Source organism: Lynx canadensis, chromosome C2 (genome assembly GCF_007474595.2).
Source record: "Lynx canadensis isolate LIC74 chromosome C2, mLynCan4.pri.v2, whole genome shotgun sequence".
Classification (NCBI taxonomy): Eukaryota; Metazoa; Chordata; class Mammalia; order Carnivora; family Felidae; genus Lynx; species Lynx canadensis.
In genome coordinates, this window is record NC_044311.2 from 1,702,495 (window position 1) to 1,720,578 (window position 18,084).

General features: G+C 40.7%; 1 protein-coding gene across 21 annotated transcripts in view; it reads left to right on the forward strand.

Annotated features, from left to right (window-relative positions):
• The window catches only part of CLASP2 (cytoplasmic linker associated protein 2), a 182,384-nt gene that overhangs the window by 36,321 nt on the left and 127,979 nt on the right, over positions 1-18,084 (forward strand). The gene's annotated exons all lie outside the window — the stretch shown is intronic.

Genomic DNA, 18,084 nt, shown 5'->3' on the forward strand with positions numbered 1-18,084 from the left:
TAGTTCCAGAAGCATAAATTGACTTCAGCGCTACCAGTCCTGACTGCCAGCTGTTTCTCACTCTTCCCTGAATAGAAGGTGTTTTAAGTGCCTTATCCTTCTTTTTCTAGCAGTTACCTCTATTTCTATAGAAACCAGAAACAGCAGGAATTTGGATAGTTGTTAAATTTCCTTGGATTGGGATGGCTGTGTTTTCGTACGATTGCTAGTGCATCTTCACCTGCGTATTCCAGACTCTGTAGTTACAACTCTAAGAAAAAAGTATCTTGCATATTATAAATTTAAGATATTTATTATATGAATACGGCTTATTTCAAAAGTGTGATCTCTTGTGTTTTGTGAGGTTATTTCTGTTACCTTCGAAATTGATTTTGTATTCTCTATTCTGTTAGCTCCCATTTCTTCAGGATGGGTTTGAAGACAGTGTAATGCTGTCATTGAAAAACACTTTCATGGATTTGTTAATAAGGGAAGAGATTAGAAGAGGGAAGCCAAGTCCCAGGTCATGTTGCCAAGTCCCAGGGCCCAGGTCTCCCTTCTACCTCGTCTGTATTCTCTCTCAGTAATGTAATTAAAGCCTTTGGGCTGAAATGATAACTTCGCTGTTGACACCTAACTAGATGTGTGGTTCTGTGGCCCTCGTTCGTCTGTCTAATGCTCTAGTTTGGGTAGTCTGTGGCCTCGATGACATTCCCATTGGGGTGCCTAATAGGGATCTCCGAAAGTGGGAAGCCCGTTGTCTTTTCCTTCCCCTCAAACCCGTGGTTCCCCGTTTACCCATTTCAGTCAGTGCTGCCACCATCAGCTCAGGCTAGAAACCTGAATTGACCGCCCGTCTGTCTACCTTTAAAATCCTAATACATCCAAAATGTGTTCGTTTTTTTTCCTGTCTCCACTGCTAAAACCCCACTGTCAGTCTTCAGCTTTTACCTGGATGACTGCAATAGAAACCTGGTCCATGTTTGCACTTCAGAATCTATTTTCTACCCAGAAATGAGAATGATCTTAAAATATAAATTAGGTATCATCACAACAGTGAGGAAGACAAAGTTTCTGCCTCAGGGAGCCTACACTCTAGCAAGGGAGCTAGATTATAAGCAAGTGAATGAATGAATATCCACAGTGATTACAGTTGGTAATGGGAGAAATACAACTACCCTTTGTTTAATGAAATTAAATTATTCCTAAAATCCTTGCCGCTAAGTGAAAACCACTAATTGAAGAAATTATTTCCACTAACATTATGGTTTATGTAATCCCAACCTAGGATAATGAGTAATTTTTTTTTTAAGTTTATTTTTGAGAGAGAGAGAGAATGTGGCGTAGAGGCAGAGGGAGAGGGAGAGAGAATCCCAGGTGGGCTCCACGCTGACATAGTGCAGAGCCGGACACAGGGCTCAGACTCATGAACCGTGAGATCATGACCTGAGTTGAAATCAAGAGTCAGATGCTCAACCAGCTGAGCCACCCATGCACTCCGTGAGTAATTTTTGAATAATTTTTATAGGTAGAGAAATATATCAATTGAACACTGAAAACAAATTTTTGTAAGTTAACAATTTGAGGGCAAAAATTTTGTACCCAAAGTAATAGTTGTTTTTTTTTTTTTTAATTTTTGCATGATTTTTCCCTACAAAATTTTCAGCCCTTATTGGCTTATTGTAATTGTGCACCCAGCCTAAAACGTTAAAATTATAGAACAGGAAAGCATTTTAGGACAGATTAAAGGCTCAACACAAAACTTGTGCAGATAGTTCCTGCACATAACAGACTGAAAAGCCGTTGAAGATACTTGATGGACATATATATGCAAAGCAAATTGTTGTGAGTTCACCCAAACATGACATTCAGTTCAGAGTTGTTCCATATGATAGTCTAGAAACTATTACAGTAAGTAAAATTTTTTAGTGTGACTTTGCCTAAAATGATGATAATGGAACCTCACACTTCTTTTTTTGATTTAGAATGTTTTGGGATGAAAACTTCATTTTAGCAAACACAGACAAAAATAAAAACAGTAAAACCCGGAGGATTTGTTATAAAGGTGGTATAATGTTTTAAGGGTCATTATAGCTGAAAGTTGTCATCTGAACTGTCATTAGGTGAAGTGAATCGGGTATAGACATGGTGAGTAACTCAGTGATGCCCCTTTAGACATAATTAGTGGGGCAAGCCTCTCTGAGAGTTGACATATTTGAATTATGACCTGATGAATGAGAATGAGCTAGTCATGGGATAAATGGTAGGAAACGTGCTTTGGGTAGAGAAAATGTGACCATAGGGGCCCAGAGGTAGAAAAGGACTTTTAGGGCTGGCTGGAGCCCAGTGATGCTAGCTAGGGGTAAGTGGAAGGAAGACCATGTATCAGCAGTAGCTGGAAAAATAAGCAGGAAACATGACACGAGGGCCTTGTTGTAAGCTTCGGAGGGTTTTTTTTTTTTTTTTAATTTTTTTTTTTCAACGTTTATTTATTTTTGGGACAGAGAGAGACAGAGCATGAACGGGGGAGGGGCAGAGAGAGAGGGAGACACAGAATCGGAAACAGGCTCCAGGCTCTGAGCCATCAGCCCAGAGCCCGACGCGGGGCTCGAACTCAAGGACCGCGAGATCGTGACCTGGCTGAAGTCGGACGCTTAACCGACTGCGCCACCCAGGCGCCCCCGGAGGGGTTTTGATAGACCTCTGGGAGGAGGAAGCATTTTCGGCTGGAGAGAGACGTGGGGAGTCGGGAGTGATACGATCTAACCCTAACTTACATTTATTTACTGTTTGAAGAAATAGTCTTGTTCATTTTTTCTCTTTAGTCTGCCTCTTCTCCCTTATGCATGTCTCGGTGTACAATTTTACATTTCATGCTTTTGTCTCTGGTTTCTTTCAGAATTGCCGTATCTGTACTCTTTTTCTTTTATGTTAATTTTTGAGAGAGACAGAGAGAGCAGGTGAGGGACAGAGGATCTGAAGCAGGCTCTGTGCTCACAGCAGAGAGCCTGACGGGGGGCTCTAACTCACAAACTGGGAGATCATGACCTGAGCTGAGGTTGGACACTGACTGAGCCACCCAAGCGCCCCTCTGTACTCTTGATTTCAGTTTTGGTTGAATTCTTTGACTTGGTTTTCAAGAGAATTAGTTCAGCACACTCAAATCACAAAGTAAAATTATGTCCTCAGAGATTTGAACATATCATTTAGTTTAGGAAGGCAAGAAATGCACATTTTTTTTGTCTGGAGGGTTCTTCAAGTCTGACTTTAATTCTCATATTACAAAGTAAGTTAGGCAGAATCCCTGAGTACAGTGGAATTCCCTCTGCTGTTATAAGGAAACTGAGTTTACCATTAATCAGATCAAGGCTGGAAGGAGGCAACACCAGCCCTGGAGAAAGGAAAAGGGTGGGGGTTGCAGGCTCCCTGTGATTATGGCTGGGCCTGTTGTTGTCATGGAGCTTTCTAGACTGTCTCCTACGCTGAGATGTAAACACCAACAGTGTTGGTGGCTGTGACTGCAAGTCTTTTTCTCTTTCACTGTGAAAAAACTGTGCATAATTCTGATCTGTCTCATGCGTGCAGGACCTAATGAAGTCTTGGGGTGAAATCATTGTAAAATATTTCCCAGCGTCTCTATTTGAAACAGTTGCTAGGAAAAGAATTGCTCTAGGAGGCTGGCGGTAAAACAAAGCATAGAAATCCGGCTTTGGAATTACCTTGATACTTGGCAATAAGGTAACTTTGAAGTCTAGTTTTTTCTGGGCTTGTAACGTAGCCTTTAGTGAAAAGCAAAGAAGCCCTTTTCTTAGATTGATTTTAAAACGTGTCTGTTTGTGACCACGAGCCCCGGGGCCTTCCCGGAGCTTGACAATGTGCTGATGGTTGTGCAGCTTGGATGGAGGGCGCTCCGAGTCCCGCAGCTGCGCACTGGCGAGGTTCTGTCTCCACCAGAAGCAAGCTTTGTTCCGTGTGGCTCTGCTGTCCGCACACAGAGCGGCCTTTGATGGGCTGCCTTTGACGTGATTTGTTTACGGCAGCCAGAAATGCTTCCTGCATAATGAGAGCAGTTAATCATGGAAACTGGGCTATTCCTGTTTGTGCACTTCTAGCAGTCTTCTGTTGTAAACATTAAAAGGTAACGACAAAAGGATGAAGACCTTTTTAAAAGGCACAAATCAGTTAATCCGTCAGATCATGTGATTGCTACTGATTACATGGATATCTTTAGAGAAGCAGAAAATGATTGCTGAACACATGCCTTGTGTTTTGATGATTGCATTAAAAGTCCCCCAGCGGGATGGCGTTTATTGGCTCCCAGAGCTGTTCTTGCATTAAATTCCAGGCAGCCGGTACAGGGAGAAGCATCGTCACCTGTAGGTAACCGCGTGTGTGCAGTTAGGGGATAATCTTGATCCCGCTCCGCCGGGTTCCACCAAAGAGGCCAGGGTTTCCGCAAGACCCCAGACTTTTATTTTGAAGTGGAGTAGCAGCTGTTGGCGATCGCGGTGCAGAGCTGCGGCGCGGTCTGGGTCACACAGTGCTCGCTCCGGGCGTCTGCGGCTGCAGGCCGAGCCAGTGGCGCAGGCACCGAGCCGCGTTTGTTTGCCGTGCCGTCCGACCCCTTGGTTCCGTAAGGCTCCCGGGACCCTCCGAATGGCTATGGGAGATGGTGAGTAAGGTCTCTTCTCCTCTTACGCTTGCGTTCTGCACTTCCTTTGAAAGTGACGGTCGTTTGCTGTGTGAGAAACACATTTCTCCCCCGAAGCACGAAGGACACTTGCGTGTGTGCGTGTGCAGTCGTGTGTGCATGTGTGCACATGTGTGCTTACTTGTCGTGTAGCATTCTTTTCTACTTGATACGTCCGGACGGGATCTAGCGGATGTGACAATTTACCTTGCAACCCAAGCGAGCTCTCGGGCTCTGGTGGTGGATGCGAAGGGATATCGGAAGAAACATGGAATATGTGCAAAACCTTTGAAGGGAGAACACGGCCCTTTGAAGAATGACAGGTTTTGGCAGGGAGCTTTGGTTAGCGAGCCCGTCCTCTCTCCTGCTGGAGATGACAAGTAGAATTCTGTGGTGATAAAGTATTTAAAGAAGAAAAATGGCTTGCCATGGACACCGTTTTAATTACCGTGCTTGGGATTTGTCAGTGTCCCTACTAAATCGCTCTCTGGAAAATACTTCGTTTTTTCCGGGTCCTAGGTAGGGTATAATTTGATTAAAAATTGATTTTCCCAGTGTTTCATTATAGTAAGATTAATTTTTAAAATATTTCTATAGTGCTTTATAGTGTTCCAAAGCACTTTGATATACTTAGTATACATTAACTCCTCAGGTACAGAGCCAAAGGAGGTGTACAGAGTATCTTAGTATTTCCATTTCACAGATTGGGAAACTGAGGCTTGCTGACGTGTTAAGTTCCACATCTAGGCACGGAGAGCGAACCAGAACCGAATCTAGAACCTCAAGTTGTGTTTGCTATTGTCCTTCACAACACTTCCTACTGGACGGTGTTTTTGTTTGTTTGTTTTTTTCATTATTAAAGCTTTTGTTAAGATGCTTAGAGGTATACTTCATAATCTCATCAGTACCAGAGATGTGTATGAAGGGGAATTTGAAGTTCCTCCAAAATATTGTGTATATTTTCCACTGGGTTCTTAAGGAAGACTGGTCCGTATTCAGAAGTTTTAACTCTAACAGTTTTATCCTTCCTTATGACAGTATAATGACTCAAACTCTCAGGAGTTGGTCCCCTTGGGGCACCAATGTGGGGCTCGAGCCCACGATGAGAAATGGGATGCACATGTACCAAAATGATGATGTAGGTACATCATCATCAGTCTTTTGAACCGTTATGTACGTGTTGATGGAAATACAATAGTATATCTTGTGTTGATGTTGCAGTGGTTTATGCCAAGAATTTATGTAACTGGTTTATATGTCCTTATAGAAATAAATAATTTTAACTATGAACTTTTAAGGCAAAATCCATCAAGATTGATACATTAGTTTCTCATATAACTAAGGACATTGCATGTTTATATATTTATTTATATTTTAAACCTTAATTTACAGGCAACTCTAAATGTCGCATTTGATTTGGGCCATATTCAGATTTTATTTCCTTTTTTTTTTTTTCTTTCTTAAACATAGATTCCATGGCTATTTACTTAATTTTAATTTTTTCAAGCAATACATAAATACATTCAGACTATTTAGGAATAGTCTGAATTTTTAAAAATCGAAGTAACAGCCTCTTATAGAGCTCAGAGGGTAACTTTCCTGCGCCTCTGGTCTTCAAAATGGAAATACTTTTATTGTATTTTATTAATAGAGTAATACACCTTTATTTGGAAATAGGAAGTCTAGGGGGGTGTCTGCCTTGCTCAGGGTCTTGATCTTGGTGTCGTGAATCTGAGTGCCACATTGGGCATAGAGTTTACTTTGAAAGTTTTTAAATTTATTTTAAAAATTAAAATAAAGGGGCACGTGGGTGGCTCAGTCAGTTAAGTGTCTGACCCTTAATTTCGGCTCAGGTCAGGATCTCACGGTTTGTGAGTTCAAGGTGGGCCCCCCCCCCAACCCCCCCATTGGGCTCTGCACTAATAGCTTGGGATCCTCTCTCCCTCTCTCTTTGCCCCTCTCCAGCTTGTGTTTGTGCGCTTGCATTCTCTCTCTCTCTCTCTCTCTCTCTCTCTCTCTCTCTCTCTCAATATAAACTTACAAACATAAATCAAAATGGGAAATCTAAACAGTATGTAACAGGTTATCTAGGGATTTGTAGTTCTTAACAGTTTCACGTTTACTCCTCTGTATGTCAGTCTTTCTCGCATATAGTGTGCTTGTGCCATACTGGTATCACGTGAACACGTATAGCAAATGGTTTATGCCATTCCTGACCTGGGTTTCTTATTCTTTCATTTTAATTAACAGCAATATCTTCATTTCAAAATTCAGGCAACACAGATAAAGGCAAATTCCCCTCAGAACCACCTCCAGCCTAGGCGTAAAAGGAGGCGAACGCTTTTATTAGTATGGTCTTTGTCTTCGCATACCTTTTACTGTGCCTTACCTGCATACTGAGAAGCAAAAGGAATGATTTTGTTTGGACTCTGTCCACGTAAATGATACTATTCTGAAAGGATTTTCGCCGTTTGCGGTGTCTACTCAGTGTGACGTAGGGTTTTGTGTTTTTTTTAATGTCCTCGTGTAAACTCTTGTTTGTTTGAACTGTTGCATAATATTGCATAGTATGGATGAATCCTAACCATTTTTTCTTTTAAAGAATTTTAGGTTGTTTGATCATATATAATTTTTCTAAATGATTCTGAAGCAGCTTTCTATAAATCATATGTATGTATACATACACACACACACATATGTTTCTTAAAATACTATAGAGCAGAATTTCTGGACCTAGGTTTTTATTCATTTCAAATTGTGTTAGTTATAGCTATAATATCCTCCAAAAGAGGCTTTACTACTTCCATTCTCACCATCAGTGCTTGCTCTCCTACATTCTTTTCAGTTCTTGCTGTTACTATATTTTTAAATTTTTTTAATGTTTATTTTATTTTTGAGAGGGGGAGAGAGAGAGAGAGAGAGAGAGCGCACACACGCATGAGTGGGGGAGGGGCAGAAAGAGAGGGAGACACAGAACCTGAAGCAGGCTGTGCAGAGCCCGATGTGGGGCTCGAGCCCACGAACGGCGAGGTCATGACCTGAGCTGAAGTCAGACGCTTAACCAATCGGCCACCCAGGCGCCCCTCGCTATTGTTACTATTTTTAAAATTTGCCTATCAAATGGATGAAAAATATCTCATCCTTTTAAGAGCATCTCTGCTGTCTAATAAGGTTGATCAAGATGTTTGGTTATTTGTATTTCCTTTTCTACAGATTGCATTCTGGCATCCTTCGCCAACTTTTTGGTTATTCCACTTTGTTGTTTTTGATAGTTCTCTTTCCATATTCTGGTTATCAATCTATTGTCTATTAAATATATGTTACATAAGCCTGACTTCAAGGCCATATGAAAGATTTTATTGGCAGTTTTATTAACAGGCAAACTAAGATTTTCGAAATACTGTAATGACTCTCAAGTAAAGAGCTGTTGAGGGTGGCTCTTACGTGCCTTTCTGTTTAGTTTTCTTTATCCTTACCCAGGAATATAAAAGCAAGTAGCCAGATGATTGTGAAGTAACTCTGGGCAGTCAAACCACATAGAGTTAAAAACCTGTAGGATTATTATGTGGCACTGGGCCCTGCAATCTGCCTCAAAAGCTCATGAGAGGAATTTGGCCTTTTGTTGTTATGCTGCAGAATGGCTGGAAAGAAATAAGGTTTTGTTGCAAACGGACTTTTCTACACTTAACAACATTTCAACACAGTCTATTCTGCCAAACATGAATCTTTTAAAAACCCATATACAAGTAATGATACAACCTTGACTTCACTAGCGGTAAGCCTTCTGGACCACTCCAAACTGACGTATCAGTACTGATTTCGTGGGTAGGGAACAACAGCAGGAACCAGTGCTGGATAGATCACGCCTCTCCTGTACCTTTGAATATTCTGTGCTAGAATTGGGTGATACAAATCACTGAAAGAAAGCAGCCCTTTGACTCACTGGCAAAAGGGCCACACTTGTTTTCTAGGAGCAGTGATAATGGGGAAAACAAAGAGTCTGTAGGGAGAAGAAGTAAGTTACAAGGGATAAAAGATTGGACATTCGGCAAGATAGGCAGTAGCAGGGGGTACTAAGATCGAAAATCTTAGCCTTCTTGAAACAGACTCCATTTACCCGTCTGGGTGCAAGGGCTTGGGCCACAGTAGCAGCATATCCTCCAGCATGATGTTGCTAATGAACCCGAATCTTCAAGAAAAGGCTTACATCTTTTTTTTTTTTTTTTTTTGTACATGTAGAATGTATAGTTGAGGGGCGCCTGGGTGGCTCAGTCGGTTAAGCGGCTGACTTCGGCTCAGGTCATGATCTCGCGGTCCATGAGTTCGAGCCCCGCGTCGGGCTCTGTGCTGACAGCTCAGAGCCTGGAGCCTGTTCATTCTTTGTCTCTCTCTGTCTCAAAAATAAACGTTAAAAAAAAAAATAAATAAAATAAAAAATAAAAAGAATGTATAGTTGATGTTCTCGACAGCTAATATGACCAACTGAAGTGCTCATGGAAATTTACCCAACATGGTTTTTATAATGGGTATAAATAAACCTTAATTTGAGCCTCATTTATTATATACTTGATATTATGATTATCATGAAATATGTTGTTTTTAATTTTATTAATAACAAGTGATGGTTTAAATTGTGTTTGCCCCTTCATTGAACTATCAAAGGTCTTAAAGTTTTTATGGGCTTCTTTAAAGAAAAGGGTGTAAGACTTCAAGTAGGCTTTTTAACTAGTGAGTTAATGCCTACCTAGAAATTCTAAGAGACTTTATCAAATTTCGTTTCTTTTCAACTTTATGTAAGATGGACTTTATTTTTTATAAATAAAATTGTTAACAATTTAAAATTAACTGTGCTGCTGAAAACATAGCATCATTATGTGAATATTAAAATTTGGCCGTTTCATTTTGAAGCACTTGGAGTTTTAATTTCTAGTCATTTTACTGAAAGTTTCTGTTTTAGTTTAAATTGAATATGGGGCGCCTGGGTGGCTCAGTTGGTTGAGCGCCGACTTCGGCTCAGGTCACGATCTCGCGGTCCGTGAGTTCGAGCCCCGCATCGGGCCCCTGTGCTGACAGCTCAGAGCCCGGAGCCTGTTTCAGATTCTGTGTCTCCCTCTCTCTGACCCTCCCCCGTTCATGCTCTGTCTCTCTCTGTCTCAAAAATAAATAAACGTTAAAAAAAAAAAAATTTTTTTTAAATAAAAATAAAAAAAAATAAATTGAATATATTTTAAATGTTTACTATTTGATTATTTTTACTTCTGAAGACTTGTCATTTTCTTTAACTATGAGAAATCTTGTATTATTTTCTTTTGGTAAGTTTCTCCCCTTCATTAGCTTTAGTCTCTCCTTATGGAATTGTCAACCCGTCAGATATATGTTGAACCTCCTGTGTTGATTCACTGCCCTTATTTTGTCTCCTCTATTAAGTTTTATGGTTTTCTCTTTTACTTTGTATTCTAGGAGAAAGTCTCCTTGACTTTCTCATCTAATCCTTCTATTAAATTTTAATTTTAACAAATAAAAGTTAATATGGCTAAACCTTTTCCCCTTTTCTGGTGGTTCCATTTTTACAGGTGTGTGTGTGTGTGCGCGTGCGTGCACACGTGCACGTAGGCACACACGTTGCGTGTGTAAACATGCACACTTACATATAAAATATTGAGCTTTCTGAGTTGGGCGTGGGAAGAGCTAAATGATGAAATCATTTCATAGATTTTCAGTGGTTCCTTGCAAATCGTTCCTGTATTTGCTGGCTTAGAGATTGTCACTCCTGTCATTCTACAAGGTGGGTTAGATGAGTTCTCATTGCTGTTTCATTCTGCTTCTGAGAATTATGAGTTGCAGCTTTACTGTGGTTTTATTCTTCAAAAACTTTCTGTCTTTTAATTTGCATTTTATAAGAATTTGTTGCTCTCTTTCGGGTGCTGATTTCACATACTTTGCCCTGCCTCATTTTCTGTGGTCTTATGATGGTGCTTATAATTTTATTAGGGTTCCATCACAGGCTTTAAAAATTTTTTTTTTTCAATGTTTATTTATTTTTGGGACAGAGAGAGACAGAGCATGAACGGGGGAGGGGCAGAGAGAGAGGGAGACACAGAATCGGAAACAGGCTCCAGGCTCTGAGCCATCAGCCCAGAGCCTGACGCGGGGCTCGAACTCACGGACCGCGAGATCGTGACCTGGCTGAAGTCGGACGCTTAACTGACTGCGCCACCCAGGCGCCCCTATCACAGGCTTTTAAACAAGAGAGCAAAGTGATTCAAATTACCATAGTTCTTTTAAGGAAGTATTTCAAACATGCCTAAAAATAGAGAATGTTGTGCCAAACCTCCATTGCCGCCTACTATCCTGCTTCAAGAAATTATCAATACATAACCAATCTTTATTCATCTGTATCCCTCCTATCATCCCCTAGCCTTATCTCTCATGCTGGCCTGGGGTATGTGTGTGGACACGCATGCATACACGCGCGCGCACACACACACACACACACACACAGTAACGTGTCTTTTTAAAAGACAATTAGAGTACTTTAGAAAAGACAGGTTTTGTTTGTTACCGGTAAATACTTCATTGACAACCAATTTTCACATCTAAAAAGTTAACCCTTAGTGTCAAATGTTCAGTGTTCAGATTTTACTCAGTTGCTTCCTAAATATCTTTTTACAGTTTGAATATGGATTCAAACAAGGTTCACCATTGTAATTGGTTGATATATCACTTAAGGCTCTATTCATCTACAGCAGTTGTCTCACTTTTTCTTCTCTTGCCACTTTTTTGTTGAACAAGAAAACATCTATCATGTAAAGTTTTCCCACCTGCCAGATTTTGATGATTACATTGCCATGTTGGTTTTATGTTACGGTTTTTTAAGGTTTTTATAGCCCCTTTATTTCCTAAAAATTGAAAATTCTGCTAATGGTTTGATCAGAATCAGGTCTAATTTTTTGGTTTGTTTTTTTGTGGGGGGTTGACACATCTTGGGGGGGGCGGGGACATGAGTGAGTGGCAGAGAGAGAGAGAGAATCCCATGAAGGGCAGAGAGGGAAGGGAGCGAGCGAGCGTGAGAGCGTGGTTCATCCAATTTGGGTTGGACTTACCCGATGCAGGGCTGGAGCTCGCCCGATGCAGGGCTCAAGCTCATGAACCACGGGTGAGATCATAACCTGAGCCGAAGTCAGATGCTTAACTGACTGAGCCACCCAGGTGCCACTGGACACATATTTTTATAGATGGTATTGTGTATTTTGTCAGAAGCTATCCAGTGCCTGATTGTCTTTTTGTGTGTGTGATACTAATATACAACAGTGGGTTTAGGTGTTATCAGCCTGATCTATTCTTAAAAAGTTCCCCACCAGCCTTTCACTTAACAGTTTCAGCAGCCACCGGTCCAAATTACATTTTTAGATGATCTTATTGTTTACTTTGGGGTTTGGAAAGTTAAGAATGGAATCAGGCAAACCAGTTAAGAAGTTGTTGCAGCAGTATAGGCAGAGATGATACTGGTCTGGTCTTAGATTAGAAGGGGCAGCAGAAATAAAGAGAAATAGGTGAATTTGAGATATAACTTGGAGTTATATACAAGAACTGTTGATAAAGGAAGGCAGAGAACTCGGAATGGGGCTCCTATATTGTGAGCTTGAGCAGCTAAGTAGATGGTGATTTCATTTACTGGGATAGAAGTAGACTTCAGGACAACAGGTTTGGAGATGGTGTTGGTGTTAAGGTATATATGTCAAGTTAGAGATGCCTTTGAGATATCCACGGGGGAGATGTTTAGTAGGGCGGCTGAATATCTAAGTCTGGTATTCAGAGATGGTATAGGCTAGAGACAAATAGCTCAGGGTTGTCAGCATATAGAAGGTGTTTTAAACTATTGAGAATGGATGAAGGCATTTAGAAAGTGTGTAAGCTGGAGAGAAGGAAGATACTCAACATTTAGTGATTGGATAAAGGAGGAAGAGACTGAGCTAGCGGGACCTGTGAGGTCAGAGAAAAGCCAAGGAAAGTATTCTATTGTAAAAGCACAATGGGGGGGGGGCACCTGGGTGGCTTGGTCCGTTGAGCGACCGACTTCAGCTCAGGTCATGATCTCCCAGCTTGTGGGTTCGAGCCCCACGTCGAGCTCTGTGCTGACACCTCAGCCTGGAGCCTGCTTCGGATTCTGTGTCTCCTTCTCTCTCTCTGCCCCTCCCCCGCTCACGCTTTGTCTCTGTTTCTCAAAAATAAATAAATGTAAAAAATAAATTTTAAAAAAGCACAATGGGGAATGCAAATGATTAAACATGTTTGAGTTTGAGAAACCTGTAGTACCATCTTATAGTGATTATTGTTTCCTAATCTCAGTTACTAATTTAGCTGTTCAATATGACCATGGTCATTGTTAGATAGGTAAGAGGGTAAGACTATTCAGGAATCCAAAGTCTTCCTGCTCATTGTTTTAATTAGAATAAGGAAGGATATAGCTTCAAGAGAAAAGAGGAACTTTGGTATAAGAAACTAATATGAAACACTGTATTTGTGCATGAAAATGGTGGCATTGTGGGTTTTTTTTGAACTGGTTGGTTTACTGAAGAAAAGCCACACAAAGTGAATTTTTTTTTTCAACATTTATTTATTTTTGGGACAGAGAGAGACAGAGCATGAACGGGGGAGGGGCAGAGAGAGAGGGAGACACAGAATCGGAAACAGGCTCCAGGCTCTGAGCCATCAGCCCAGAGCCTGACGCGGGGCTCGAACTCCCGGACCGCGAGATTGTGACCTGGCTGAAGTCGGACGCTTAACCGACTGCGCCACCCAGGCGCCCCAGAGTGAATTTTTTTAAAGGAGATACGGTATACGATTTTGGCTTGATCTTCTGTTTGTCATGCAAGGATGGAGCAGTTTTTCATCCTTTAGTGAATTCAGAGGCAGGAATTTCAGGTGTTGGAATACATGCACCCATAAAAGTGAAGTGGAAAGTTTGAATAGCCATTTGAATACATGGCTTTCCTTAGAAGGGAAAAAGAAAAAAAAGGAAGGAATCTGATAATGGTAATATAAATTTACAATTTCTTATCTGAAACGTTGGGGACCAGGGGACCAGCTATGTTTTGGAATTCTGCATATGTCAGATTTTAGAAAAGCAATGATCATAAACCATTGTATCATACAAAAACGCCAGCTGTGTCCTGGGCTGTACCTCGTAGTCAAGCATATTAATATTTTTGCAGTTAAGTATATGCAAATTCACAATGAGTAAAATAAAGACAAAAAAATAGCTTCATGTCAGTTCACATGTTGTGCCATAAACTGAGTTCAAATCAGCTTAGATTTTGCTACCAAATGAATTTAAAAAGAAAAAACAATTTAAAGAAGAGTTAATAACCTATTCTCCAACTATTCCAAAAAAATAGAAGAGGAAGGAAAGCTTCCAAATCTGTTCTAAGAGGCCAGCATTACCCTGATACTAAAACCCAGATAAGGACCTACAAAAAAAAGAGAACTACAGGCCAACATCTCTGATTCACATAGATGCAAAAATCCTCAACAAAATGTTAGCAAATCAGATTCAGCAGTAAATTGAAAATCATTCACACGATCAAGTGGGATTTATTCCTGGGATGTAAGAGTAGTTCAGTATTCACAAATCAGTCAACGTGTACATCACATCAACAAGAAAGAGGTCAAAAACCATATGATCATTTCAATAGGCACAGAAAAAGCATTTGACAAAGTGCAACATCCATTTCTCATAAAACTCTCGACAAAGTAGGTTTAGAAGGAACATACCTCAATATAATAAAGGGCATATATGAAAAACTCACCCCTAACATCGTCGTCAGTGGTGAAAAACAGAGCTTTCCCCCAAAACTCTGGAACAAGACAAGGATGTCCACTCTCACCACTTTTAGTCAACATAGTACTGGCAGTCCAAGAAAAAGAGGTAAAAGGCATGCAGACTGGTAAGGAAAAAGTCAACTTTCACTGTTTGCAGATGACATCATATTATATATAGAAAACCTGAAAGACTCCATAACACTGCTAAAACTGATAAGTGAATTCAGTAAGGTCACAGGATACAAAATCAATGTACAGAAATCCGTTGCATTTCCATACACTAAAAATGAAGCAGCAAGAAAAGAAATTAAGAAAACAACCCCATTTACAGTTGCACCAGAAATAATAAAGTATCTAGGAATAAACTAAGACAAAAGGCCTGTACAGTGAAAACTACAGAACAGTGATGGAAGAAAGTGAAGATGGCACAAATGGAAAGATAGTCCATGCTCGTGGATTGGAAGAACAGATACTAAAACATGTATACTACCCAAAACCATGTACACACTTAATGCAATCCCTATCAAAATACCAACTGCGTTTTTCACAGAAGGTGAACAAACCATCCTAAAATTGGTATGGAACCACAAAAAACCCTTAATAGCTAAAGCAGTCTTGGAAAAGAAGACCAGAACTTGAGGTACCACAGTCTCGGATTTTAAGATCTACTACGAAGCTGTAGTGATATATAAACTGTGGTACTGGTACAGAAATAGACACATGAATGAGTGGAACAGAATAGAGAGCCCACCGACTCTTGATTTCGGCTCAGGTCACGATCTCACTCACAGTTATGAGAATTGAGCCCTGCATTGGGCTCTGCACTGGGCATGGAACATGCTTAAGATTCTTTCCCTCTCAATCTGCCCCTCCCCTGCACTCGTGCTCTCTGTCTCAGTCTCCGTCTCTCTCTCAAAAAAACAAAACAAAAAACAAAACCAGAAGTCCATGATTATATAGTCCCTTAATTCTTGATGAAGGAGGCAAGTAAATGCAGTGGGAAAAAGACCATCTCCCCAACAAATGATGTTGGGATAACTAGACAGCTACATGCAAAAGAATGAAACTGGACCACTTTCATATACCATGCACAAAAATCCACTCGAATGGAATAAGGACCTAAATGTGAGACCTGAAACCATAAAAATCCTAGAAAAGCACAGGCAGGAATTTCTCTGACATTGGCCATAGCAGCTTTTTTCTCAGTATGTTTCCTAAGGCGAGGAAAACAAAAGCAAAAATAAACTATTGGGACTACACCAAAATGAGGTTTCTGCAGAGCTAAGGTAACAGCTAAAGCTAAAAGGCAACCTACAGAATGGGAGAATATATTTGCAAAAGACATTTCCGGGGCGCCTGGGTGGCGCAGTCGGTTAAGCGTCCGACTTCAGCCAGGTCACGATCTCGCGGTCCGTGAGTTCGAGCCCCGCATCGGGCTCTGGGCTGATGGCTCAGAGCCTGGAGCCTGTTTCCGATTCTGTGTCTCCCTCTCTCTCTGCCCCTCCCCCGTTCATGCTCTGTCTCTCTCTGTCCCAAAAATAAATAAACGTTGAAAAAAAAAATTAAAAAAAAAAAAGACATATCCGATAAAGGATTAGTATCTGAAGTATGTAAAGAACTAATACAACTCATCACCAAAAAAACACAAATAATTTAATTAAAAATGGGCAGAAGAGGTGAGCAGACATTTCTCCAAAGAAAATACCCAAATGGCCAACAGATACATGAAAAGATGCTCAACCTCCTCATCAGGAAAATGGAAATCAAAACCACAATGAAATATCTCCTCATACCTGTCAAAATGGTTAAAATCAAAAACACAAGAAACAACAGGTATTGGCAAGGAAGTGGAGAAAAAGAAGCCATCTTGCACTGTTGATTGGAATGCAAGCTGGTGCAGCCACTGTGGAAAACAGTATTTTTGGTTCCTCGAAAAAATGAAAAATAGATCCAGTAATTCCACTGCTGGGTATTTACCCAAAGAAGATGAAAACACTAATTCAAAAAGATACACGCACCCTTATTTTATAGCAGCGTTATTTATAATAGCCAGATTATGGAAGCAGCCAAGTGTCCAATGACAGATAAATGGATAAAGAAGATGTGTGTGTGTGTGTGTGTGTGTGTATAAACACGCATACATAACGAGATATTACTCAGCCATAAGAAAGAATGAACTCTTGCCATTTGCAACAGCATGGATGGATCTGGAGAATATAGTGCTAAGTGACATAAGTCAGAGAAAGACAAATGCCATGTGATTTCAGTGCTGTGAGGAATTGAAGAAACAGGAACAAAGAAAAAACAGAGACAGACCCAGAAACAGACTCTTAAATATGGAGAACGAACTGACGGTTACCAGAGGGGAGGAGGAGGATGAAATAGGTACAGGGTGTTAAAAGTGCACTTGCCGTGGTAAGCACTGAGTAACGTATAGGAGGCTTGGGTCACTATGCTGTACTCCTGAAACTGATATAACGCTGTATGTTAACTACACTGGAATTAAAAAAAACAATGCGCTGAAGCTGGACTTTTAGAACTTCCTGGCTTTCAGGCATTGCAGTTAAGGGATTGTGGGCCTGTAATCTCTCCGTGCTTGCTGAGAACAGCACCCTGGTGTTAGATGAAGGCAACAAAAGGTAGAGCCTTATTCTGCTTGGGCTGCTTTTTATTTCTGCCTACCTGTCCTCTCCCCTACCCTTCCTCCTCCTCCCTTCCCTCCCCTTCTTCATTCTATTATCATCTCTTCTTCCCCCCCCATCTATTATCCCTATCTTTTTTTTTTTTTTTAATTTTTTTTTTTCAACGTTTATTTATTTTTGGGACAGAGAGAGACAGAGCATGAACGGGGGAGGGGCAGAGAGAGGGAGACACAGAATCGGAAACAGGCTCCAGGCTCTGAGCCATCAGCCCAGAGCCCGACGCGGGGCTCGAACTCACGGACCGCGAGATCGTGACCTGGCTGAAGTCGGACGCTTAACCGACTGCGCCACCCAGGCGCCCCTATCCCTATCTTTTTCTTCTGCTCTTACCACTACTCTTTTTCTCTCATTTTCCATTTCAATCCTACACATACCCACTGCAACCTGCTACTTTATTAGTTTTTATCTTCTAGTACTTTTAAATTCTTCCTCTTGATGATGTTCGGCACTAAACTATACCAGTGTCTTTTTGGAGTGAGAGCAAAGGTGTCAAAGTAATCATGCTTTCTGTAGTTCATCCTTTTTTATTTATTCAGTAAATAGCAAAGCACCTACTATATGTAGCCCAGGTGATTGTTTCTTTTTGATTTATCTTCTAGTTCAGTTGAGCTGTGTCTAATCTGTCATGCCTGCCCACTGAGTTTAAATTTCAGTTATTGTATTTTTATTTCTAGAAGTTCTGTTTGGTTGCTTTTAAAAATCTGTCACTTTTTAAACTTCCTAAAAGATCCCTGAAATTATTTTCAGGCTGTTCTAATAAAGCTTTCAAGTATAGGCATTTTATGGTCTGTGCTTGACAATGTTAGGATTTTTAGTGGATCTGGTCCTATTGTCTGTTTCTGCTTATTCTTGCTCATGGTGTCTTGTTTCCTGCCATGCCAAGTGACCTTT